Genomic DNA, 25,722 nt, shown 5'->3' on the forward strand with positions numbered 1-25,722 from the left:
GGATGTTGCTGTAATAGAGATGTGAGCTGATGGAGAATTTTAGCTGTGTGGATGGATAGAAAAGGCCATATGTTAGAGCTGTTATGCAAAAAGGAAGTGCAAGTCTTAAGCATAGCCTGGAAGTGAGGACCTAGAGACCTGAGTCAAAGATGGCACCCAGGCTGTGGGCCTGAGTGACTGGTAGAATACTGGTATTGTCCAAAACAATTAAAAAAAGAGGTAGTGGGGGAAGTGTGTGGTTGGTGGTGAAGATTAAGAGCTCTGAGCTCTATTCAATCCCATTTACACTGCAGGCAGAGGGTTGGGCAAAAAGGCTGAAGTCAGCAAGTGTCCAAAAAAAGGAGACTTTTAAAAAAAACAAACAAAAAACCAAAAACCCAAGCCTCAAGACATTTTGTGTAAAAGGCATATACTTTCTTTACTTCAAAAAACGATGTATTTAAACTGATGTGTGAGTCAAATATTAGTCTCTTCTGGCTTGACCAGAGTGGATTTTTTTCGAACTATTTTTCATTTTAAGAACTCAAAAGGCATCCTCCATAGACTGCTATGAAGGCAAGTAAAAGATGCAATTAAAATCAAAACCTTTTAAAACAGTATTATTGCTTGTAGACAGACTAGCACTCACTTTCCATAAGAACCCACTTGCCAGACAGAGTATGGTCTTGAGCAACTTGAATATTAATGAGCTAGTTTTTACAACATAATTTGGGCCCACTTGACACAATTTGCCATTTCTGCTCAAGAGAGGAGTGGAACGAGGATAAGTCCTGGACTGGCAATGGAATTTACCATCTTACACCAACAGTAGGGTGATATTTCATACATAACCATTTTCATGTACTTACTAAAAGTGAGCACTTGTGCATTGTAACCATTTTTCTTTCTTAAAAGGATTTTTATTTGAATATCAAAAATGTGAGTGCTGTACTGTATTTGTAAAACAGGCTATATTATATATTACATAGAAGAGTGAAGTACCATACAGCAGAAATGCAAAATGCAATTTAAAATGCATCTGAATATAACTTCTAGAATCTATTAAACCCAAACCCAACAAGGCTGTGTTGTCTCACTCTGAATGCAGCTTTGTGAGGGCAAAGTGCTGGGGAAGAGGAGGTCTGGAATTCATGGAAACAGAACATTATCTCCAGCCAGCAGAACTAGTTTCCTACTGACTCACTGTCAGGTCCTCCAGGGAACAATCTTAGAAAAAGCCAAGTTCAGGCTGAAGTAATTTAAGTTAAGCATCAAGGAAACAACAGGAAAGGATCAAGTTGGGACTCTCTCCAATGTGTGTCTATTGGGTTACAGTAAGTGTGAAGAGGGCATGCTACTTGATCACAGTATGTTATTCCTGAGTGGAAACTGGGAAACTTGCAGAATTTCCTTGTAATTTCTTTTTTCAGAGGTGTCTTCTCCCACTGCCCAATAAAAAGCCAGATACTAGAACACCTCAGCTAGGGGAGACATAGGATGGAGTCCCTCCAGCACCCAGGATGCAGTTATCTCTCAGTATCAATAGAAGTGGAGTGTTCATTCTGCTTCTCAAATAGATGTGATTGCAGTGAACTAAAAAGCAATGGAGTTCCTAATGTTCTAATCCCATATGTCAATTAAAACCAAAACATTTGGTTTCCGCTTCTGCTGAAAACTTAACTACTTGTATCTGCAGCCTGTGCGGAGAGAAATCCGTGACTGTAAAAGGCAGAATTTAAAATTTAGCCATGCTTTAAGTATAATTAAAATATATATTTTTTGAAAAAATACTGCTCCCTTTTTCTTAGAACAACTTCCATAGTTACTTCAAAGTCTTCAAAGGCAAGAGGTGCCACAGAGAAACCACAGCATCTCCAGCCTTTGAAGTACATGTGGGAGCATCTCTCAGCAAAGAGAAACTGCTTTTAAAAAATAGACTGCAAATTTACTTACAGACAGGCTGAAAACACCTCTTTCTTGAAGAGCTCATGGAGACTGACTTCAAGCCCAGCCCTGGGGGAATTCAAAGGCGAAGATCCCACAGTCGAGACTGAAGCTAGAAGGGAAAAGCCGGTTTCAGCAGACACTGCAGCTTTAGGATCCAACGGACTCCAGTGCTGATTTACTCATTTCAAATAAGTTTAAATGCATGTTAAAGTAAAAACGAACACAGGAAAATTCTTTGTTTCTGTGGTCTCCTCCCACCTCCCAGCTATACTGATCTTGGGAGCCTGCTATAGCTTGGGCCCTACCAAATTCACAGTCCATTTTGGTGAATTTCAGAGTCTCTGCATTTTACAATTCTTGAATTTCACAGTTTCAGATATTTAAATCTTAAATTTCACGGTGTTGTAATTGTAGGGGTCCTGACCCAAAAGGGTATCATGGGGGGTCGCAAGGCTATTGTAGGTGGGTCATGGTATTGCCACCCTTACTTCTGCGATGCCTTCAGAGCTGGGCACCCAGCCAGCAGCTGCTGCTCTCTGACCACCCAGCTCTGAAGACAGCGCTGCCATCAGAGCAGAAGTAAGGGCAGCATGGTATGGTATTCTCACCCTTGCCTCTGTGCTGGCAGGGGCACTGCCTTCCAAGCTGGGTGCCTGGCCGGCAGCCAACGCTCTCCGGCCACCCAGCTCTGAAAGTAGAGCAGAAGTAAGGGTGGCAATACCATGACACCCCCCCTACAATAGGCTTGCGATCCCCTTTTGGGTCAGGACCCCCAGTTTAAGAAATGCTGGTCTCCTGTGAAATCTGTATAGTAAGGGTAAAAGTACACAAAAAGACCAAATGTTACAGGGAACACCAGATTTCACGGTTTCTGATGTGTTTTTTCATGGCCATGAATTTGGTAGGGCCCTAGCTATAGCTAACGATCTCTGGCCTGTGCTTCTAGTATTGCCCTTATCCACAAAAACTGGAAGGGTTGTAATGCAATCAGATCACTTCTTTCTTGCAGCCTGTTTTATTAAACATTGGTGTTTTTCCCTTGAAAACAAATCTATGGCATAGGGGACCTGAATAAAATCCACCTATCTTAATATGCCCTACCACCAGGAGAGTCTGGATCCTCTGTCTAACTTTGCTGCTACAGTCCCTCACTAGTTAGTAGATGTGCACTATTAAGGGGGAGGGAGAACACACATTAAGAAGGAAATATTCCATGCTAGACATCATCACGGATGCCCACAAAGTTCACTAGGAGAAAGCTGGTTTCAGGGGTCAGAGACAGCAGGCGTCAGGCAAAAGAAATGTGGGTGTTCTAGATCTGCAGCAATAAAAATACAATAAGAGAGCCAGTACCGGATTTACCATGGCGCCGGGCCCATGGTCCAAAGGGGCCCTGGCCCGGCCTGCTCTTCTCTACCCTCCCTCCCGTGGGGGCAGAAGCTTGATGCTGCCGGCTCCTGCTGCACCAGGATAGGCTCCACCGGCAGCCAAGCTCATCCTCCGCCTCTTCCCCCAGCGTGCTATGTTCCCGTGCCTCCCTGCTGCCGATCAGCTGTTTGCCAGCAGGAGGGAGGGGGAAGAGCGGAGCCGCAGCTCGCTTGCCGCTTCAGGGAGAAGGTGGAGAAAAGGCGGGACAGCGGGGGCATACCCCCTGCTGCGAGCACCCCCACGACCCCAGCCCACACCCCCAGCCCTCTGCCCTGACCCCTGCACCCCCTCATATCCCCAGGCCCCTGCACCCCCCTTACACACCCCCAGCCCCCTGCCCTGACTCCTGCACCCCCGGACATCCCCACCCTGAGCACCAAACGGGAGCTCCTGCGTGCGCACACACACCCATTACCACCTGCACTCCTCACACCAAACAAGAGCTGCCCCAGGTAAGCACTCCACACCCCAACCTCCTGCCCCAACCCTGAGCCCCCTCCCTCACCCTAGCTCCTGGCCAGACCCCGCACCCCGCAACTTTTTTTTTTTTTTACATTTTTTTTTTTTTTTATAAAGCGCTCTTATCCAAAGCACTTTACAATAGTTAGCTAATGGTACAAACAATATTTGGAAAGATCATTAAGTGGTCCACCAAGACCCTCCGCAATTTTCAAGTGGTCTGTGGAAAGATAAATTAGACTACAAGAACAATCAAGGTACCTCACTTTATTTTCCATTTACCTCCCATTACTTATAGGAGGAGAATGAAGAAAAAAAGAATGAAAAACGGGGGCAAGGGGGAGATAAGAGAGAATATTCTTTTTCTTGGCTGGGTCCCAAGGAGGGGCCCCAAAATTGAAGCTGAGCACACATGGCCGGGGGGCCCCACTAAATCTAAATCCACCACTGGCTGTCACGTCACCTGGGCTGGGGATACTGTGTGACTGATCCTCCCAGTCTCCAACCTACCTGGGCAGTACAGCAGACATAGCCCTGCCCATTAGCTCCTCTCCACTCCCGAGCCCACCCACCACTTGCCTCCCCCTTAAGGCTTAGCCCTCTCACTTTTAAAAATAATTGCTTGCCCCTCCCCCCCCCCCAAGGCTTCTCTGGCAGCCCTGTTGCCAGGTATCCAGTTTTAGACTGGAAACTCCAGGAGAAAACGGGACCTGAGTGTCCGGTTAGCAGTGCTGACTGGAAACTAAAAGTGCGGTTATAGGAGTAACCACATTAGCCTCCGCTCCTCCCACTCCCAACACCCACCCCAGAAGGCTGGAGGAGAACCTGTCCTGCTGCTGTGGGAGGAGGGGCAGCTCAGTGCAGAGAGAGACTAAGAGAACGGGCTAGAACCAGGTAGGTACCCGCTCTATGTGGGCAGGGGGGTCCTGTTTACCCCCTCCCCAAGCCCTGCTGCGCTTGCAGTTTACCCCTGGCTCCTCCCTTGCTCCAGGGACCAACCCTAGCTCCCGCCCCACTGCGCTTTTGCCCCCAGCCCCTTTTACAATCATTCCCCAGGGGGGCCCACAAAAGCTTAATCCGGCCTTGAGCAGAGCCCACCCCACTGTGTTTCTCAGCCTGAAGCCAAACATTCCTTTGGAGGGGGCAAAGAGCTCAGGAGCCTCACCTCACAGACCTGTTCTTTCTTGCAAGGAACTGGACCCTGCTGCCCATCCTCTCCCAGAAACATTACTTCTCGTTTAGGGCTTGATCCTATCCCAAAGAAATCAATGAGGGTGTTGCCATTCTGTTCTGTTTTAGAGAGGTTCTTACACCATAGCATCTGAGCACCATGCAGTCATGCGCTAAGCAACGTGACTGTGCATTTGTCAAGTGTTGCTTGTTCTTTCACCTTCTCCCCAGCGTGGTAGAGTGTCTTGGTTCAACCACGTGTGTTTTGTTTTGATTTGTTTGGTTTTATTTGTATGTTTTACTTCAATGGGAGCAGGATCAAGCCTTCAGTGGGACAGGAAGATAGCACCGTAGGCTACACCTCTATACTTCAAAGGTAGCTCTTTACAGGAGAGAGGATCTTCAATCATTCTCCCTTCTAGTGCTTGCAAAAGGGAGTGAAAGCAGATAGGAGAGGGACTGAAACGGTAAGCTCTCTGGGGCAGGCAGGGACTGTTTTTGTCCAGTGTTTTTAATAGCACTTAGCACAATGGGGCAGTGCTCTATGACTAGGGCTCCTAGGTGCCACGGTAATATAAATAATATTCAAAACTTAAGATAATAAATAGCTGACTCCAAGACCAGTTATAGTAAAAACAAATTCACTGATTTCCCTGCAACATTCTGGATAAACAAGACTTGCTCTGTCTTTAAAGGGAATCTTAAGATTTTAAGAAGAAAAATGTTTTTATTAAAAAACAGTCTCTATAATCAACGAATTGACATGATCCTCAGCTGTCGGTGCTAGGATACTAATAGGAAACCCTTCCCCGATTCTGCCTATAGTCCAATAGCTGCTGCTCCACTGCTTAACACTGGATAATATTGTACATATTTTGCCCTTTCACAATAATTTGGGGGCCCCTGAAGATAGTTTTTTGAGGCAAATGTCCCCTTTGATCCCCCACCAATAGCGCAGGGCCTGGCTGTGGAATAGGACTCTAGCCATGTTAGTCTTGCTATCCTTGACCAATATTACTTTAACTATTTGTGTGAAATCATCTGTAGAAAGGCTTCATTCTGAAGCCAGCCAAGCATTTGAAATCTCTCTAGCTGCTGACTACAGAGGAACCTGAAATATTATTCAGAGGTCCATTTCCACTATATCCAGCACTTTGTACATAAACTGGTATGCTTCTCAGAGGCCTATGCAATCTGTATATTGAGAGACCATATATTTACAGTCACTGTTATTTTAGCTGGCAAATGTGGCTCAGACTATTCATTCCCTGTGCAGTATTTCTGCTCCTAAGTTAGGAATGATCATAACTTCAAAATTGTATTGACTGTCTTTTCAGTATAACACCTTATAGACTGGCTCCAGAACTAGTGTACTGAATATGCCAGTAATTTTATTACTGCCACAATCCTAAATAAATGCTCAGGTCAAATATCTTCAAACCCTATTTTTCTTTACCTTCCATTTTACAATTGCAATAGGACACTTCAAGTATGTATTTTCTAGAGTACTAGTGAATTTTCAGGTTGAAGTAAGCTAGCTTGGCGCCTCCTAGGATACCTTTAGTATGCAATAAAGCCCAGTCATACAATGCCTCTGATGTGTTATTGCTTAATTATTACCTCCAAATTGTGAAAGATGTCAGAAGGAAATCTTCATTTGCTTTTTAGCTGAGATGGTTGCAGGGATGGATACATTGGAAAAACAATGATAAGATCAACTCGCTCCAAGATATTTCATTTCAAGGTATATAATTAGTGAATATATCTGAAGTGGCAAAAGGTTTCAGAAAACAGTGCATCTCTCAAGCTCTCTCCTTCTCTATTATCTGCCTATAAATATAGATAGATATGGGAAAGGAGTGGCATTAGGTACTCCATTATAGTGCATATTAGATGCTCACACATGGAAAAAAGGCTCAGAGCTGACAATACAAGCTTACGTACTGTAAGGACCTGAACTACCATACGAGAAAGACACCAAGTTCTTCATTTCCTATTCGAATTTCAGCAACAAAAAAAAAAAAAAAAGTCTACAGGTCTTCAAAATGTAACTTTGTTGAATATGGATAACTGTGAAAATGAGGTAGGCTTCTCTGTGTCTCCATATCTCATTTTCAATTGCCATATCTTGACTGCAGGTTTCACTAATCCTTTATCTCCTGAAAGATGCCAGCAAGAAATAACATCCCTTCAGATATTACCTTTTGACCTGGATAACTTTCTACCACTCTCTGAACCAACCTCAAACAAAATCTACACAGAGTGGCTGAGATGCAAACAGAAATCTAAAGGACCATATTAGAGATCGGATATTCTTGTATTTTTCTCATTTGTCCTCCATAGTCCTATTAAACAAGGCTATACATATTGTATGTATCCAAAGCCTGGAACTGGGACACAGATGAGGAAGATGGCATTCTTCTGGGACCTGGGTTCTTTAGAACTTGAGCCTGATAATGAATCTCCAGGGTGAACTGAAATCTTCAAGGATTATCCAAGTCCTAATAATACATACATATGCTATACTATGCAAGCAGGGGCGGCTCTGCCAATTTTGCCGCCCCAAGCCGTCGCCGCTGAATTGCCGCCGCCGCAACAGCACCAGAGCTGCCGCCGAATTGCCGATGCGCCTGGAAGAGCGGCAGAGCTACTGCCAAATTGCCACCGCGGGACACGGACTGCTGCCCCATTCTGCATGCCGCCCCAAGCACCTGCTTAGAAAGCTGGTGCCTGGAGCCAGCCCTGTACGCAAAATACTCCCTCTGGAGGGCCTGCATGATGCACTTCAAAGACTAATAAGAGTAAAGTGAGAGAAAAATAAAAGACAAGCCTAGAAAAAGGAAGACACACAGGAAAGAAAGCAATACAGAAAAGAAATAGATTCATTGTTCATCTGATCTGAAGCCTGCAGTTCAGCTCACTGTAGTTGGAAATGAAGTAAACCTGCCAGGATTAGTTTGAGTTTGAATTTGAAGAATTTCCTCCCTACTACTCCAATAGGGCCAATATCACAAGATTTTACCTTCATACAAGTTGGAACCAGAAAATAGGCCTCTTTCAATTTCAGATCCAACCAAAACAGCATGGTAAGGTATATCAGAAAACTGAAACACATTTCTTGGTTTTCTAGCTGCTTCGATCCCAGCCTGCTGGCTAGGGTTCTCAAGGGACCATATACCAGTTGAGTGCGTGTAGGCTTCCTCCTGCCCATAATCAGCAGCGTATTAACACCTAGGCCGACAAGGCCTAGGCCTAGGTCGGCAAATTTATAATAGCAGCCAGAGGCCCCGCCCCAACTCCACCCCTTCCCCATCCCCATTCCCCGCCCCCTCCCTGCCCCTATCGGTCCCCTTCCCTTTTGTGGCTCAAATCTGCCGTTCACTCAGATAACCTCATCACTGGCTGGCATGGGGAAAAGGAAGAAGAACAATCCCCACAGTCTCTGCTGTTCCACCTAGTGGGTCGGGGGACAGGCCAGGGACCTTCCCCTCTGGTGGGACCCACAGTCCAAGTCAACTCCTCCTGTATCCAATAGGGAGTTGGTGGCATGGGGGGAATTCCAGCCCAGGGCCCTGTGGATCACAGCTGTCTATAGTGTTTTGTGTAACACCTGTGTGACAGCTACAACTCCCTGGGCTACTTCCCCATGACCTCCTCCCAACACCTTCTGTATCCTCACCACAGGACCTTCCTCCTGATGCCAGATAGCGTTTGTACTCCTCAGTCCTCCAGCAGCATGCCCTCTCACTCTCAGCTCCTTGTGCACCCCTCACTAACAGGAGTGAGAGCCTTTTTAAACCAGGTGTCCTGATTAGCCTAATTAATTATAGCAGCTTCCCAATTGGCTACAGGTGTCCTAATTAGCCTGCCTGCCTTAATTAGTTCTAGAAAGTTCCTGAGTGTTCTGGAATAGTCCCTGTTATTTTACCCAGGGAAAAGGGACCTGCTTAACCTGGAACTAATGTATCTACCTTCCACCACTCTTTGTAGCCATCTGGCCTGACCCTGTCACAGCACGTACAGTAGAATCAACATTTACCAATAAAAATCTGATCAGTCACAGTCTAGAGATGGGTTAACAAAGTTTAGCAAACTGAACTACACCCACATTTTCTCACAATATAAAAGTGACACCAGTTCAAATGGACTTGAATCCACTTTCCAACCCCAGAGTGGGAGTTGGAGAGACTTGGCTGCATGGGAAGTACTAGGCCAAGAAGAGTCCTTTGTTCCAGGACATCATCCTTGGAGCTAGGGGAGGAGAGAGAAAATGGCCTTGGTTGTAATTTGGGTACTTAGTACTTACTGTGTTAGTGCATGTGATATATTAGGAGTTGATTTGAAGAGATCTTTTATCAGACAGGCTGTTATAACAGAGAAAATTAATAGCTGTGGTGTAAATGTAGAAATTAAAAGAAACTTTATTAGTGTTTTCGGATGGTTCGTTCTCTCATGTGCCAATGTTGACATTTTATAAATATGCACATGTGCTGGCACGTAAGTATCCGCATATGCTTGCTTTCCCTCCCTATCTGTCTGCAGGATGAAGTTTTTAGTGTATTTACAGGAGTCGTACATATGCTGTGAATTTTCATTCCTAGGTTTCTGGAGTCATAACAAAACTTAATAGTACATAACACAAAAATATAAGAACAGCCATACTGGGTCAGACCAATGGTCAATCTTGCCCAGTATCCTGTCTTCCAACAGTGGCCAATGCCAGATGCTTAAAAGGGAATAAACAGAACAGGGCAATCAAGAGATAGATACATCCCCGGTTGTCCATTCAAATATTTGGCAGTCAGAAGCTCAGGAACACTCAGAGCATGGGGCTTTGTCCCTGACCATCTTGGCTAATGGCCATTGATGGAAATAACGTCTCTGAACTTATCTAATTCTTTTTTGAACCTTTTCACAGTACACCCTGGCAATGAGTTCTACAGGTTGGCTGCTCGCTGTATGAAGAAATACTTTATTTTGTTGGTTTTAAACCTCCTTCCTATTAATTTCATTGGGTGACCCCTAGTTCTTTTGTTATGTGAAGGGGTGTGACAGAGTGCACTCACCTCTCGTGAGCACCCCCTTGGCTGAGTGCACGTGCCTGCACACTCTCTCTGACCGTCTCCAGGAAGGGAGCACTGGGGTACTGCTCTATCCCAGAGCAGGAATATTATCTTTGCCCTCTTGGGGCTTCCTAGCTACAACTCTCCAGCTGAGCCACTATAGTTCAGTTGACCCTCTGGGATGCTTCAATGTCCATGCCATTTCTCCCCAGTGGCTAATGGGAGGACCTGGGCCTTCCCACTACTCCGGGTTCAAGCCCAGGGACCCTGTAGATCACAGCTGTCTGCAGCGTCCCTTTAACTATTTTGCACGGCTTCTCTAATTCCCTGGGCCACTTCCCTATGGCCCCGCGTCGTCTTCACCCTTACCTCAGGGCCTTGTCCTAATGGAGTCCCAGCAACCAACTCAGGGCTCCTTCTCACTTCCCCCAGCTTTTGGCAGCACTGCCCTGTTCGGGGTTCTGTAGGTCCGTCAGCCAGCCACATACCATCCACGCTCCTACAGCTCCAGCAAGGAGCTGAACTCCCTCTGGCCCTGCAGCTCTTCTTATACTAGGCTTCTGGGCCCTGATTGGCTGTGTCCCACAGCCACTCTAGGCAGTTTGGAAGACCCTCTCCACTGACCTTTTTTGGGGTGGGGTGGGGTGTGGCGGGACCATGAGGCCTCCAGCTGGGGGCCTCCGAGGGTCTGGTATACCCTGTCACAAAGGGTAAATAACATTTCCTTATGCACTTTCTCCATACCAATCATCATTTTATAGACCTCTGTCATATTATCCCTTAGTCTCCTCTTTTCCAAGCTGAAAAGTTCCAGTCTTTAATCTCTCCTCATATGGAAGCTGGTCCATACCCGTAATCATTTTTTGCTCTCCTTCTCTGTACTTTTTCCATTACTAATATATCTTTTTTGACATGGGGCGATCAGAACTGCACACAGTATTCAAGGTGTGGGTGTACCATGGATTTATACAGAGGCAATATGATATTTTCTGTGTTATTATCTATCCCTTTCCTCATGGTTCTTAAGATTCTGTTGGCTTTTTTGACTGCCACTACGTTGAGCGGATGTTTTCAGAGAACTATCCACAATGACTCCAAGACCTCTTTCTTGAGTGGTTGTGATGCTCTGTACCTCAGGGGAACACCCTACATCCCCAGGTTCATCTTTATAAAATGATTGTGTGGTATCCAATGCAAAAAGTTTGTTATGTTGGTTGTCTTTGGAAGGCTCATGATGCACTGAGCATGGTTGTTAGAGTGATGTTATAGTAAGGTTATAATTTCATTTTTTATATTATATTATTTATTAGAGAGAGAGAGAGGTGTGTGGGATGCAGCTAAAAATGTATCCTCATGGCTTAGAGAAAGCCCAGGCAAAACTCTTCAAGAACAGAGAGGCAGTTCACAACTCAACAGGGCATGTATGGGACAAACCCAGCCCAGCCTCACAAGAACAAAGGATGCTGGCCTAGGCAACAAAAGGATCTGTTAGACTCTCGAGTGAGTCACCCCCCTTTCTTTCTGTCAGTTTGGAACTGCAATGAGGTAACGCTTACCTGACTAAGGTCGGGGGGGGGGGCGAGCCAAGAGGGAGGAAAGGACACGATATATGGGAGAGACTTTGCTATGCTCTTCCTCTCTCTTCCACCTACATCTACAGACATCACCACCAAGCGACTGAAGCGCTGATCAAAGGGGAGAGCCTGGCTGAAGGGCAATCAGCCAGCCTGTGGTGAGAAGCATCTAAGTTTGTAAGAGCACTGAAAGTGTTAAGATCAGCTTAGAATGTATTTTGCTTTTATTTCATTTGACCAAATCTGACTTGTTATGCTTTGACTTATGATCACTTAAAAACTATTTTTGTAGTTAATAAATTTGTTTATTCTACCTGAAGCAGTGCATTTGGTTTGAAGCATGTCAGAGACTCCCCTTGGGATAACAAGCCTGGTACATATCTATTTATTTGTTAAATTGACGAATTCATATAAGTTTGCAGCGTCCAGTGGGCATAACTGGACACTACAAGACGGAGATTCCTAGGGTTGTGTCTGGGAACGGAGATATTGGCTTTTGTCATTCGATTGCAGGTAGCTGGGAGCAGTTTACATGCCAGAGGCTGTGCATGAACAGCCCAGGAGTGGGGGTTCTCACAGCAGAGCAGGATAAGGCTGGCTCCCAGAAACAAGGACTAGAGTGACCTAACAGATCACTGGTCCAGATAACACCAGAGGAGAACGTTAGAGTGGTAACAGCTAATTTAAACCCCATCATTTTGTAGATACAGTTGCGATTATATTTTCCAATATGCATTACTTTGCATTGATCAACATTGAATTTTATCAACCATTCTGTTGCCCAGTGACCCAGTTTTGTAAGATCCCTTTGTAACTCTTCGCATTCAGATTTGGACTTACCTATTTTGAGTAATTTTGAATCATCTACAAATTTTGCCACCTCACTTTTTATCCCTTTTTCCAGATAATTTATGAATATGTTGAACAGCACTGGTCCCTGGGGGACACCACTCTTTACCTCTCTCTCCATTCTGAAAACTGACCAGTTATTCCTACCCTTTGTTTCCTCTCATCTAACAAGTTAGTGATCCATGACAGGACCTTCCCTTTTATCCCATGATTGCTTACTTTGCTTACAAGGCTTTGGTAAGGGACCTTATCAAAGGCTTTCTGAAAGTCCAAGTACTTGACCCCATCAAAGCATTCTAATCAATTGATGAGATATGATTTCCCTTTACAAAAGTCATGTTGACTCTTCCCCAACGTATCATGTTCATCTATGTCTCTGATAATTCTGTTCTATACTATAGTTTTAAACCAATTTGCCTGGTACTAAAATCAGGCTTACTGGCTTATAATTGTCAGGATTGCCTCAGGAGACTTAAAAAATTGTCTTCACATTAGCTATCTTCCAGTCATCTGGTACAGAAGCTGATGTAAATGATAGGTTACATATCACAGGTAATAGTTCTGCAGTTTCAAATTTGAATTCCTTCAAAACATTTGGGTGAATACCATCTGATCCTGGTTACTTATTGTTGTTTAATTTACCAATTTGTTCCAAAACCTCCTTTACTGACACCCCAATCTGGGACAGTTCCTCAAATTTGTCACCTAAAAACAATGGCTCTGGTGTAGGGAATCTCCCTAACATCTTCTGTAGTGAAGACCGATGCAAATAATTCATTTAGCTTCTCCACAACCACCTTATCTTCCTTGAGTGCTCCTTTAACCCCTCAATCATCCAGTCGCCCCTAGCTTCCCCATTTTTGTGTAGTTCCCTTTCTGAAGTTAAATGCTACGGCGGTGGACTTCTTTGGTATTTCCCTCTCGCCCACCTCCCCCACAGGATTTAAAAATGTAATTACATTATGGTCAGTATTACCAAGCAGTTTGTTATATTTGCCTCTTGGGGCACCTCCTGTGCTCCACCTAAATCAAGAATTCTCTCCCCCATTGTGGGTTTCAGGACTAGCTGCTCCAAGAAGCAGTCATTTATGGTGTCTAGAAACTTTATGTTTGCATCCCATCCTGGGGTGACAGTCAATATAGGGATATTTGAAACCCCCCGTTATTGTTGAGTTTTCTATTTTTATAGCTTCTCTAATCTCCCTGAGCATTTCACAGTCATCATCACCATCCTGGTCAGGTAGTTTGTAATATACTCCTACTGCTATATTCTTATTACTCAAGCATGGAATTTCTATCCATAAATATTCTATGGTACAGTTTGATTCATTTAAGATTTTCACTATATTTGACTCTATGCTTTCTTTCACATAGTTCCACCTCCCCAGCAGCATGGCCTACTCTGCCATTCCTATATATTTTGTACCCTGCTATTACCATGTCCCACTGATTGTCATCATTCCACCAAGTTTCTATGATGCCTATTATATCAATAACCCCATATAATACCAGGCACTCAAGTTCACCCATCTTAGCATTTAGACTTCTAGCATTTGTACACAAGCACTTTCAAACTTTGTCTCTTTTTCGTTGTCTTTCTTGATGTGATGTAATTGAAAGGAACTATTTTTCATTTGACTATTTCTCTTCAGTTCCTACCTGTACTTTATCAATTTCCATCCTCTCTTCTTTACTAGGATGTAGAGAATCCCTGTTAATAGATCCTTTACTATGGGATGTATCTAGCCAAAGCACATGCTCCTCCGCAGCTGTCAGCTTTCCCCCAGACTTTAGTTTTAAAACTTCTCTATGACCTTTTTAATTTTACATGCCAGCAGTTTGGTTCTGTTTTGGTTTAGGTGGAGCCCATCCTTCCTGCATATAGACTCCTCCTTTCTCAAAAGGCTCCCCAGATCATAATAAACCTAAAACCCTTCTCTCTACACCATCATCTCATCCATGCATGAGACCCTGCAGTTCTGCCCATCTAACTGCATGGGGAATTGGAACTATTTCAAAGAATGCTACCATGGAGGTCCTGGACTTCAATTTCTTACCTAGTGGGGTAAATTTGGCCTCCAGGACCTCTCTCCTACCTTTCCCTATGCAACTATAAAGTAAAGAAAGTAGTTTCTGTCATAAATAAAATATAGAAAAGAACAAAGTGGTTGAATACCTCTGGCAAGCAAATTTTGCAAGTCAAAACTGCCCGAGTTTTAATGAGAATAGCTGTGGCAATCAAAATATAAGGTGGCTGGAGAGTGAGGTGCATGTATGGGAGGAGTGGTGGCTGGTATTTTTGTTTTAATTTTTCCCTTCAACCAGTGGTTTCCCTGCATTCTGGAATCTGGTGCACAATCAAATGTAAATTAAGAACAATTAAGGTCTTGTCCCCCTTTTTACCCCGACTTGTGCCTTTATTCAGCCAAGCAGGACACTTCAATGCACTTCAACGTCCTGATGTGACAAAGCACTTAACTCTTAAGTCACCCACCAGTATCTTCAGAATTACTAACATGGCCAGAGAAAGTGACAGAAAAAGCTAAGTATGTTATCTTAGCTCTTCAGGAGAGGGATTTGGTTATCCCATGATGAATTTATTAGGGAACATACAGTAGTTTACAAGAATTTCCATTATTTCTTTCCTCTAAACTAAAGACACTTTGCCACTTCATGTGAAGTCAATCGACTTATTACAAGGAAATCTCGAGAGAAAATACACAGGAGAAGGAAGAAGATATTTAACAAGGAGGATCTCTTGCTAATTAGGCATAGCTCTGACATTATTATAGCTCATTTGCATAAGTACATGTAGAATAACTGGGAAAGAATATCAGAGGGAGAATGGGTCTCCTTCTATACACCATGTCCTGCAACATTACAGAAATAGCATAGTGCACTGGGTACATCAGTCACACAGACAAAAAGCTCTCACCACAGTGTTTTGGACTGAGAGTCTTACTAAAATGTAATACTGGTAGAGCTTAAAAATAAAAGGTTAGAGATACAAAATAACAAGAATAATTGCAGTCCCTATGCTCCCAGCAGCGCAGGGACTTCTCCCTCTATGCATCATCTTCTGGGCAATACTCACCCACAAAGGTGGGAGACAGATGAGCAGGGGGCAAGTACCTGGCTCCACACACTGCTCCACCAGCCTGTAGAGCTGACCAGCCATACACGGCGGGATGTTCCGCACCTACTGAAAGGAGGTAGGGGACAGAACTTCGCATGGACCTCACCCTGAGGAAGGCTTACTCTACCCTTCCCTCAGCACATGCTGTGCCCCCAGGTCATAAACAGAACACTTATCTGGATGTAAGCAGGATCTGAATGAGCTCTCCCCGACATCTAGTGATGCCCTGGAGGAAAAGACTTCAGGAACAGACCGTATTTGCCTACACACATCTACTCTGCCTTCGTGTTCAGCAGACAGACCTGCATTGCCAAAGTGATCAATTTTGGCTGATGTTGGGTTACAGTTCACTTCAGTATTAATTGCAGGGGTAATTAATGTTATCCTTATTGCATAAGTGAAAAGGAGCAGAACTGTACTTAATGCCCTGATTAAGGGGGTCACCCTAAACTGAACCTCTCTTGCTAACCAGGGGTTGGGATGCCAAATCCCACTGAAGATGAGAGGGGGTGGGGACAGTGATCCCACCTGGTGGTGTGGACTGTCTAAAGAGTCCTAGACACCATTTGACCCTCCCCTTTCCAGAGCTGGTTGTACTCAGTTGGGAGTCCTTGTTTCTGGTCAGTGATTACTAGAGCTGCAGTCATTGATGAGCTAGTCTAGGGGTGTCATAAATATAAAGGGAAGGGTAATCACCTTTCTGTATACAGTGCTATAAAATCCCTGCTGGCCAGAGGCAACATCCTGTTACCTCCAAAGGGTTAAGAAGTTCAGCTAACCTGGCTGGCACCTGACCCAAAGGGCCAATAAGGGAACAAGATACTTTCAAACCTTGGGGGGAGAAAGGCTTTTATTTGTGCTCTTCGTTTACGTGGTTGTTCTCTCTTGGGACAGAGAGGCCAGACAGAAATCCATCTTCTCCAACACATCCTAATCCAAGTCTCCAATATTGCAACCAGTATAGGTAAGCAAGGCAAGGTGGATTAATTTATCTTTTGTTTTATGTGAATTTTCCCTGTCTTAAGAGGGAGGTTTATTCCTGTCTTCTGTAACTTTATTGTTTTGCCCAGAGGAGGATCCTCTGTGTTTTGAATCTGAATACCCTGTAAAGTATTTTCCATCCTGATTTTACAGAGGTGATTCTTTTACCTTTTCTTTAATTAAAATTCTTCTTTTTAGAACCAGATTGATTTTTCATTGTTCTTAAGAGCCAAGGGTTTGGGTCTATGTTCACCTGTACCAATTGGTGAGGATTAGGATCAAGCCTTCCCCAGGAAAGGGGGTGTAGGGCTTGGGGGTATATTTTGGGGGAAGACGTCTTCAAGTGGGCTCTTTCCCTGTTCTTTGTTAACACGCTTGGTGGTGGTGGCAGCAGCATATGGTTCAAGGACAAGGCAAAGTTTGTACCTTGGGGAAGTTTTTAACCTAAGCTGGTAAGAATAAGCTTAGGGGGTCTTTCATGCGGGTCCCCACATCTGTATCCTGGAGTTCAGAGTGGGGAAGGAACCCGGACAAGGGGCTAAGCCCTAGCCCTGGAATAGGGACAGTGTTGCAGTGAAAGACAACCAAGAGGCAGTAGCTCAGGCATTCCTGGCTACCCAGAGAAAACACTCAGAGCTGGATTGAGCGGGGGAACCTCAGAATGTGGCATTGCAGACATGGCAGTGATCGCAGCAGAGAGGATCGTGGCAGAGGTGGCAGTGAGCAGAGGCAGCAGTAGCAGTGCTTGACACCCGCCCCCCTTCCCTCCACTTAAGGTGTGGGAGGTGGACTCATGTGACTCCACCTCTGAACTCTGGGTCTTTGCTGACTCAGGACAACCAGCTGAGTGGGGTGCCGCGGAGGGAGAGGGGAGTGATGTGTTAAAGGAATATTTGTCGTCAGACTTTCACACTACAAGGTGAGAAACTGAGGCAAAAGGCACTGCCCAGCGTACTCAGGGGTGGGTGTTTGCTCATAGTTACTTTCAAATTGTGGATGTGGCATTTTCTCAAAATAACGCTGGATTCCTCTTCATTAGAGATTTTCTTTGCTATACACCAACTCAGTGCTTGTGAGAGGAGAAGTACTGCCTCTGAGAGGCACCCAGGGGTGGTGGTTAAATTTTCCCAGATTACTGGGTGGGACTCAAGCCAGTTCTGTGTTGTACTGTTAAGAGGATCCCCTAGATATTGAATCTGAACCTTGTTGCTGCCGACGCCCCCTAGCAGAAGGGTTACATAAACAAACATAACATTGTGAAGTGATGACCTGGGGAGAATGCTCAATTTAACTAACAGGTTAGAGTATTTTAGAGACAATAGGAACCATTAACATTAAAAAAAGCGTGGCTGCTATAAAACCAGGAACAAAAATAATGATACATTAAGCCGTGCATCATTAACGAGAAAAACAAAATAAAACAAAACATCCAATCTTCAGTATTTACTGCACATATGCCAGGTTGTTAATTTTACTGACATTTTACTCAGTCGTCCCATCTTACAGCGTCCCAGCAACAGGAACAAAACATCAATAACTGAACACAAATGGCTTCGTTTTCAGAGGCTTTGTCCTCACTATGGTTTGTTTTGGTTTTCTTTAATTCACCAGTTCAGCTCTGTGAGGAACAATACTCATGGCACAGGATCGGAACTGCAATAGTGACACTGGTGATTCGTAATTGGGATAGCCACTATATAAGCAACATCAAAGCGATATAAGGAGGAATAAAACCAAAGAAGCAAAATTAAGGCTAAAACCTCCCTACTTCTACATACATTCAAGTGTTCACAGTTATTCTGGATAAATCATTGCTAAACAAAGAAAAAACCCACTAGCATTTGAAAGGTTATATGTAAATGAAAACAAGGCCCAGAGAATATACCTTGGGGAGCTTCTCTTCAGTGTTAATTTCTAAAATAAGCACCCCCCGGACTAAGAAGGATCTTCTACTACATTATATATATTTAAAGCAAAGTGCCATTGACTTTTGTGGTATTTGGGTTATCATGCTCCACAGTGGATCAGAATTTGAACATCACCGGAAACTACCCCTGTGTCTCAGTGTCAATAACACAGTTTAACTTGTTCAGTATCTCGAATGCTCTTAACATCTGGATGCTGGTTCTTCACTATAAAAACACATCAGTACACTGCTTTGTTTTCCAGCACTTTGGCAAGGTTTGACAATTCTCTCCACCACATTTGCATCAAATTCATGTTCCTTTTCCTATCCCCTTCAAGGGCCTGAATAAACCTGGCTCCTGTCCACTTTTCTAAACTCAGCTCCTTCTGCTCTTCTTGTTCCCTTCGTTCCATGCAGGCCACCTGGCCAGTGGTTAAAGTAGAATGAAATGAGGGGGAGCTAATCATCACACCAGACAAGGAGGCGGTGGTGGTATAAGCTGTGCTGAGGGGAAGGAGAATTGCCCTCTGCTTTTAGCTGCATTTCCCTGACTTTCCCTTATTTTAACCCCAGGCATAACTGGTTTCTTCAATCCAAATTGGTTATTCCTCTTCCTCTCAGCTCTATACTTTTTTTCATATGAGAAATGCTTTCTGGAAATCCCTTCTCTGACCAAGTCTGCCAGCCTCCTCATTATATTTCCAAAAGGCTTAAAGACCCTAGAGCCCTCTCCCCATTGACACTAAACCACTGATATTGCCAGCCATTCCCCTATTTTTAAAAATAAATGAAATATTCAAAATATAAAATCCAAACAATGATCATGGAACTAACACACACATCACTGTTACATCCACATTTCTTGCTGTTCCTTCCAATTCCCCTCCTGCCCTGGCATTTGAGCACGGCCTATCTAGGACTGAGTGTCTTCCAATTAAAGTCAATGGGACTTTGGTCCCCGACATTAGTGTGAGCAGGATCAGGCTCCTAGATTCCAAGATCTTCAAAGCAAGTATCTGTCCATAAAATTACCAACATATTCTTTATATTAGAGATAAATATCAATGATGGGCCAAATCCTGCTCTGAAGATACACACATGGAAGGTCCTCTCAGCTAACAGATCTCATCTCTTGTGCATAGGGGATCAGGCCCCTCTTCTGTAGGCCACCACTTTCCCTCTCCCTGACTTCCTAAGACCCTGCAGAGGGCATTTTCTGGAGTTAGGACTGTGACTAATTCCACATTATTAGAAATAATGTAGAAATGGAGAGATGTGTCAGTTATCAATTCAATCTGATATTTTGAAGATCACTCTTCTGATACAGCATGTCTGTAGAACACATCTCCCTTTAATGTACTGGGCTCAGTCCCACAGCACATTTATACATATATATGTGCATATCTCCTATTGAAGGACTGCAAGGTCAGGCTGCAGTTTGTAATTGTATATAATTTAATACAAGATATTTCACACGTACAAAAAAACCAAACAAGTTAAGGGGGAAACATATTGATGGACAGAATTAACACAAAGGCTTACTACGAAAATCCCAGGAAACTTTGAATTCAGTGTCTTTGAAATAAAAAACTGGCACCTGATCAACTATGCTACAAATGTACTCCAGCAACTTACAATCCAAACAATTGAATACCAGTAGGTTGAACTGACCTCACTGTGGCTGTATGGGGTGTACATCAGGGCAAAATCTGGCCTATTTTGTTTAATATCGATAGAGATTTACAGTTATCATTTTAACCACCAAGTAATTAGTAGATAGATTGTTCTTCGAATGTAACAGAAATATACTGACTTTTTAGAAAAAATGTAGTTCAAATCACATGTGGTGCCTAGATCAACACGCATGGAAAATGCAAGGAGAAACAGACGAAATTATTGTGCAGTAACAAAGGAACTAAAATGTTTTCTGTATGTGATGGAAGTGATTAAGTCCATGCAAATGCACAAGAATTTTTTTTTTGAAGTACTGTGAATGCAATTTCATAGATTTGTCCTCAAGTTTAGTCCTGGACAGAAGGCAAATCATATTTTCCCCTACCTTCACTCTAATCACTGCTCTGACAATTTAATATATACAACTACACATATTGTAAATGGACAACCCTGTGATTTGTGTCAGGGATGTATATTCTGTACTCATGAAGATTAAAACAATTGATAGCTCTGCAAATTGAAGGTCTCAAGCATTGATGCCACTAAACAAAATTTACTGACAGACTTTAAGCTGGATTTACAGAGATGCCAAACTAAAAGCTATTTACCTTTTCCATCTTTGTACTGTGTTCTAAGAAACTTCCACTATGAGTTCAATTCAGCTTTATTTGCCAGACTCTGTCAAAGGAAATAAATTCTCCCACAATTCATCTGTTTGAGTGACATAACAGGCAATCCCACGGGAAGCCAGAGAACCAGAGTGCTTCTCATCACCACAACCCACACACTAATGATTTTCACAGTGGTTGATACCACCACAAACCATTTCTAGAGCCACATGTCATGATTAAATTTAATCCTTTCAAATTATTCTCCACTGTTGCTGCTTGGATTCCAGAGTGACACATATTGCAGGTTAAGGAAGATTTCAGCTTGACCATGGCATTGTTCCATGACCAAGAGGCAAAACACATCTATAACTCTAAAGCACTAAACAACTGCCCTGGATTGTAGAACTCAATGATCGGCACAATATAAAATTCCACCCTTACATCAATCTCTCATTTATCTTCTGGCTACATGCTTGGATACATTGTTTTTAGCACAGCTTGTCTGATTCATAAGCTGACAGGGTAAGTAGGAAAGGACAAACTGTGCTGTTAAGTAATTTAACCTCATCGGTGACATTACTGTATCCAAAGGGATAGTTATTACTCTGTGAGCATGGTTACAGTACATCAATTACAGCGGATCCTCTGAGCAGCCATGAGATAAGATGTAGGTTTATCCTTTCCCATAAAAAATATGTTTACTTTAATTTATTTCAACAACAGATTGGACTGAATTCATTTTTCTTGTGTTGATCTCTTAGTGTCTATGATCAATGACTAAAAGCAAGTTTAATAATAAAATAAAATAATAATAAATAACAATAAATGTTTCTGAAATTTCACTTTGAAAAACACTGTGGCTAAAATTCCATTTTCAATTACACCCATGTAAAATCAATGGCTTTACTCTGGATTTGCACTATGGTAATTGAGAGTAAAATTTGCAGTTTAGTCAGTACCAGTCAGCAAAGTAATAAAAGTTAGATGAGAGAGAATTGAAATCAACTTACCTACTGTATCAGATCCTCATGTGCTACAACTCCTTCTCAGTCTGAAGAAAATCTGACCTGTAGAAGATGAAGTAATAAGTTCTCTTATAACAAGATATTGACCTATACTTCATAAAACTTTAGACCAGATTAACAAATACCAAGCTTTACCGAGGAAAAGCCTTACACTGGGAACTTAGCATCCTGAAACCTTTTGCTGATGTCTACCATAGATATATGCATTAACGTTCTTTATATATTAAAACACGCACAAATAGAGCATCACCAACCAGTGGCCCATCTTGTATTTTTACTTAGAGAATTGCCACTGAGATCAATGGGTTTTTTTTTGCCAGAATTAAGATCACAGGATTGGATCTTCAGAGGTATATTGACGAGGAGACTGTCAAAAGCACCCAAAGCCCATTGACTTTCAGTGGGATGTACGTGCCTAAATTCTTGGTGCACTAGGTACTCTTTGAAAACCTCCCTCCAAGAGTTTAAGGTAAAAATGTTGTAAATGGTCCTGTATCATATCTGGCTGCCCATACACCCGCATACACTAATGACTCGAGCCATGCAGCTGACTGCAATTCCATGGCCAAAACTAATATGGCAGATTTCAAGGCTGTCCACCAAAAAAGCAGGGTGGATTGTAACATGAATAATAACGTGCAATAATGCTGAGCTGTGGCTTCTCCCCTCTTTCTGCCCTTGCCTTGCTCATTTTTAAAAGGTCTGTAACAACTTCTCCCAAATGAACAAAACAGGAAGGTGTAAGAAAGCAAGTGGGAGAGCAGATGAGAGGTAGAAGGGAAGGAGAGAGAGGGAAGAGGAAAGGGAAATCAAGAGGGAGAGATAGTGAGGTGGAATGATTTTTATTTTACACTAATTCTACCTTTGCCAACCCACCTCCCAGAAAACTACTCAGATAAGTACTTTTACTTTCTTATATTGACTCATTTTAATTGGGAGTTGGTAAGGGGGTGTAACCAGTTTTACGTCAACGCAGTTTTGCTGAAATCACTGGAGCAGCACTAATGTAAAGCTGGGAGTGAGCAGTATTTGGTCTGACACTTTTCAGTGCACAGTGTGGCAGGGAGCTGCGAAGCCTCCATGAGTTGACAAGGCTACGAGGTACAGTATGTGAACATGGAAGTGGCCAAATTCTTACCCGAGGGCTAGTAATTTCTCAGACAGGCATATTTTACCAGATACCATTTTACCGGATATTCATCAAGGATGGGATATACCGATCCAACTAGGGAACAGATACATTTTTGGCCGATATTAAAGAAGGCATCAGTAAATATCTGGAAACCTGTCTAGGATCAGGGGAGGTAGCCAAGTTAATTTCTGGTGCCTCCTTGCAGTAGATGTCCAGTGCAGGTATTCATTATGGACTGGATATGGTGATTGGATACAATTGATGAGTTCAGTGCTCCTACATTTACAATGGAATGTCAATCGCCCGTCCTTTCTAGCACCCTCACATGAGGGATGTGGTGGGGTCCCAGCAGCATGGTGGCTAGGACCAGATTGGAAATGGGGAGGGCTGATGGCAGCCCCCCTGAGTATATTGAAGGGATTATGGAAATGGTGATGACCTGCACTGCCCAATTTATTTGCCAGGTACTCCTAGATATTTAAGAGATTAAAGTTGCAGCCTCATTAAAATCCCACATGGTGGCTGAGTGGTTAAGGCCCTTATCTACAGTTCTGAAGGTCACGGGTTCAAGTATTTGCTCCCTCTGAAAGGCCACCTCCAGTTCACTCAGCTCCAAATAGGTACCTGATCCATCAGATTAGGGCACTCAAAGACAGTCAGATGTGATGCTGGCCACATCACTCCCTTGTGTACCATTGGCTATGAAGCAGACCGGTCTTAACCACGTGCCATTGACTCCTGGGAACTTTGACATTACCTCCTGGCGTTCTTCCAGCATAGCTGACAGTGGGCTTAAATTATATTTCAACCTTCCGTTGGCATTACAGTAATGAAATATAAATATTTACCCTGTGGATTTAGGAACATACAATATATATAATCCAATGATACACCTACAGAGAGAGATCACATGTACTGTACTCACTGTCTCTGTAATTACTTTGGATCCACATCAGTTGCCCTGAACTGTTTAACCAATTCTACTTCACTGAGATTAGAGATCACATTCAGGATAAACTAAGAAAAGGTAGGAGAATTACAAAAATTTATAAGGGCTCTAAATGTGGCTTGACGTACGTAGCAAGTTATTCTTTTTCGGCTTATCCCACATTAACCCGTCTTCCCCTTCCCTCACAGAGGAGTAGCAGCCTCTTACTGGTACAGGTGTAATCTCCCTACTTGAAGGCCTAATACTGCTCCCACTGCAATCAATTGCAAAACCTGAATGGAGTCCAGAGCAGAGCCTCTACCTACAGAGGTTACAGAATTAAAGCAGAGTACACAACTCTCTTACTATCTTCTCACTGTCCATCATTTCAGTGCTCATATATAAAAATGTTAAATTGTGTCAACACATGCACTATGAAAAAAGCTGTTTTTTAAACAAAGCGTCGGGGGAACAAAGGCATAAAGATTAACACTATTATTAAAGAAGCTCCGGTCTGTAATGTGTCAGTGAATCAGCTCCAGGGCAATGTGGTCAGAGACTGCTTGTGTGGCATTAAAAGGGATAAATATGGATTTTTCAGCAGACATTGTTGTGTGGGTGTAGGAGTTCCAATTGGGCCAGTTAAAAATTCAAGTTTCTGACATTATCTAAGAACAGGTCTACATGTCTGTCACCACAATAATGAACAGAGTCTCATACTTGCTGTTTACTTTTCTGCAGCTCTACCTCAGTAGTCTGCTATAAGAAGGAACTTTCCCAGGGAATCTTTCGGTTATTGAGATAGATGAGCTTCTAGTCAACTGAACAAAGCTCTGCTGAGCAACTTCAAATGTATCCATTGCTTTTAAGAGAACAATCCAAAAATGATGTTTTCTTGTCTGTGAACTATACATCACTGATCAATTATTTGGGGTGAAAATTTAAGCCATCTGGTTGATTCTCAGTTTTTCTTTGCAGAATTCAAAGGGCCCTATTTTGTTCTCCTTCCACATTCAAAATTCTCATTAACTTCAGTTGGGGGACAGAAGGTGACAAAAATGCAGAACTAGGCTCTACTGTAATAATCATCATATTTGGGACTTTCATAACTGTTTTCATCGGAGGATCTCAAAAATCATTATAAAAGGTGAGTAATAGTTTTATTCACACTATTGTGTCTCTTATATTTCTATTTCTTCTTTAACAGATGCTCACCAAGACCCAAAGAGAAAATTTCTCTTTTGATTCCATAGTCTCTTTAGGAATATTGTTTCTAATACCTCTTCCACTTTTAGTGTCATCTTTATTGTATGTGGTGGTGTTGCAGTTCTGTTGGTCCCAGGATATTTGAGACACAAGGTGGGTGAGATTGGATCAGCTTCCATTGGTGAGAGACACAAGCTTTCAAGCTTACATAGCTTCTTCGCGTCAGAACTCTGTAAGCTCGAAAGCCTGTCTCTCTCACCAACAGAAGCTAGTCCAATAAAAGATATAACCTCACTGACTGTGTGTGTCTAATTTTTTTTCTTTTTAGACCAGTGCAAGGTTTGAATCAACATTCCCCTTACTTCAGTACTAGGAAAAATGTTATCAACATTAAGTAGGCTCCAACATTTAAACACCTACTAGAACTAAGCAAACCTTAGCATTAAGATTCAAATGAAACCATGCTGCAAGGTATCAGGAAGAGTGAGTGACTGTGTAAGAAAAGAGGAATTCTAGGATAATTCTTACTCTTTAGTCACATCCCACAGAAAATGTGATCAGGCTTAGAGGTGCACAAGTTACTGCAGTGTACGATAATGGTGAGTAAATGCTGATTTTTAAACAGTGACTGCTGTAAAGAATCCTAAAACCAGA

At 43.0% G+C, this 25,722-nt stretch overlaps 1 protein-coding gene across 10 annotated transcripts in view; it reads right to left on the minus strand.

Moving 5' to 3' along the window:
- The window catches only part of LOC140907213 (poly(rC)-binding protein 3), a 712,448-nt gene that overhangs the window by 426,100 nt on the left and 260,626 nt on the right, over window positions 1-25,722 (minus strand). For all 10 annotated transcript variants that reach the window (XM_073332635.2, XM_073332633.2, XM_073332634.2 and 7 more), the window contains one exon: window positions 21,788-21,844. The gene's annotated coding sequence lies outside the window, so the exon portion shown is untranslated. The remainder of the gene's footprint in view (window positions 1-21,787; window positions 21,845-25,722) is intronic.

Source organism: Lepidochelys kempii, chromosome 2 (assembly GCF_965140285.1).
Source record: "Lepidochelys kempii isolate rLepKem1 chromosome 2, rLepKem1.hap1, whole genome shotgun sequence".
Classification (NCBI taxonomy): domain Eukaryota; kingdom Metazoa; phylum Chordata; order Testudines; family Cheloniidae; genus Lepidochelys; species Lepidochelys kempii.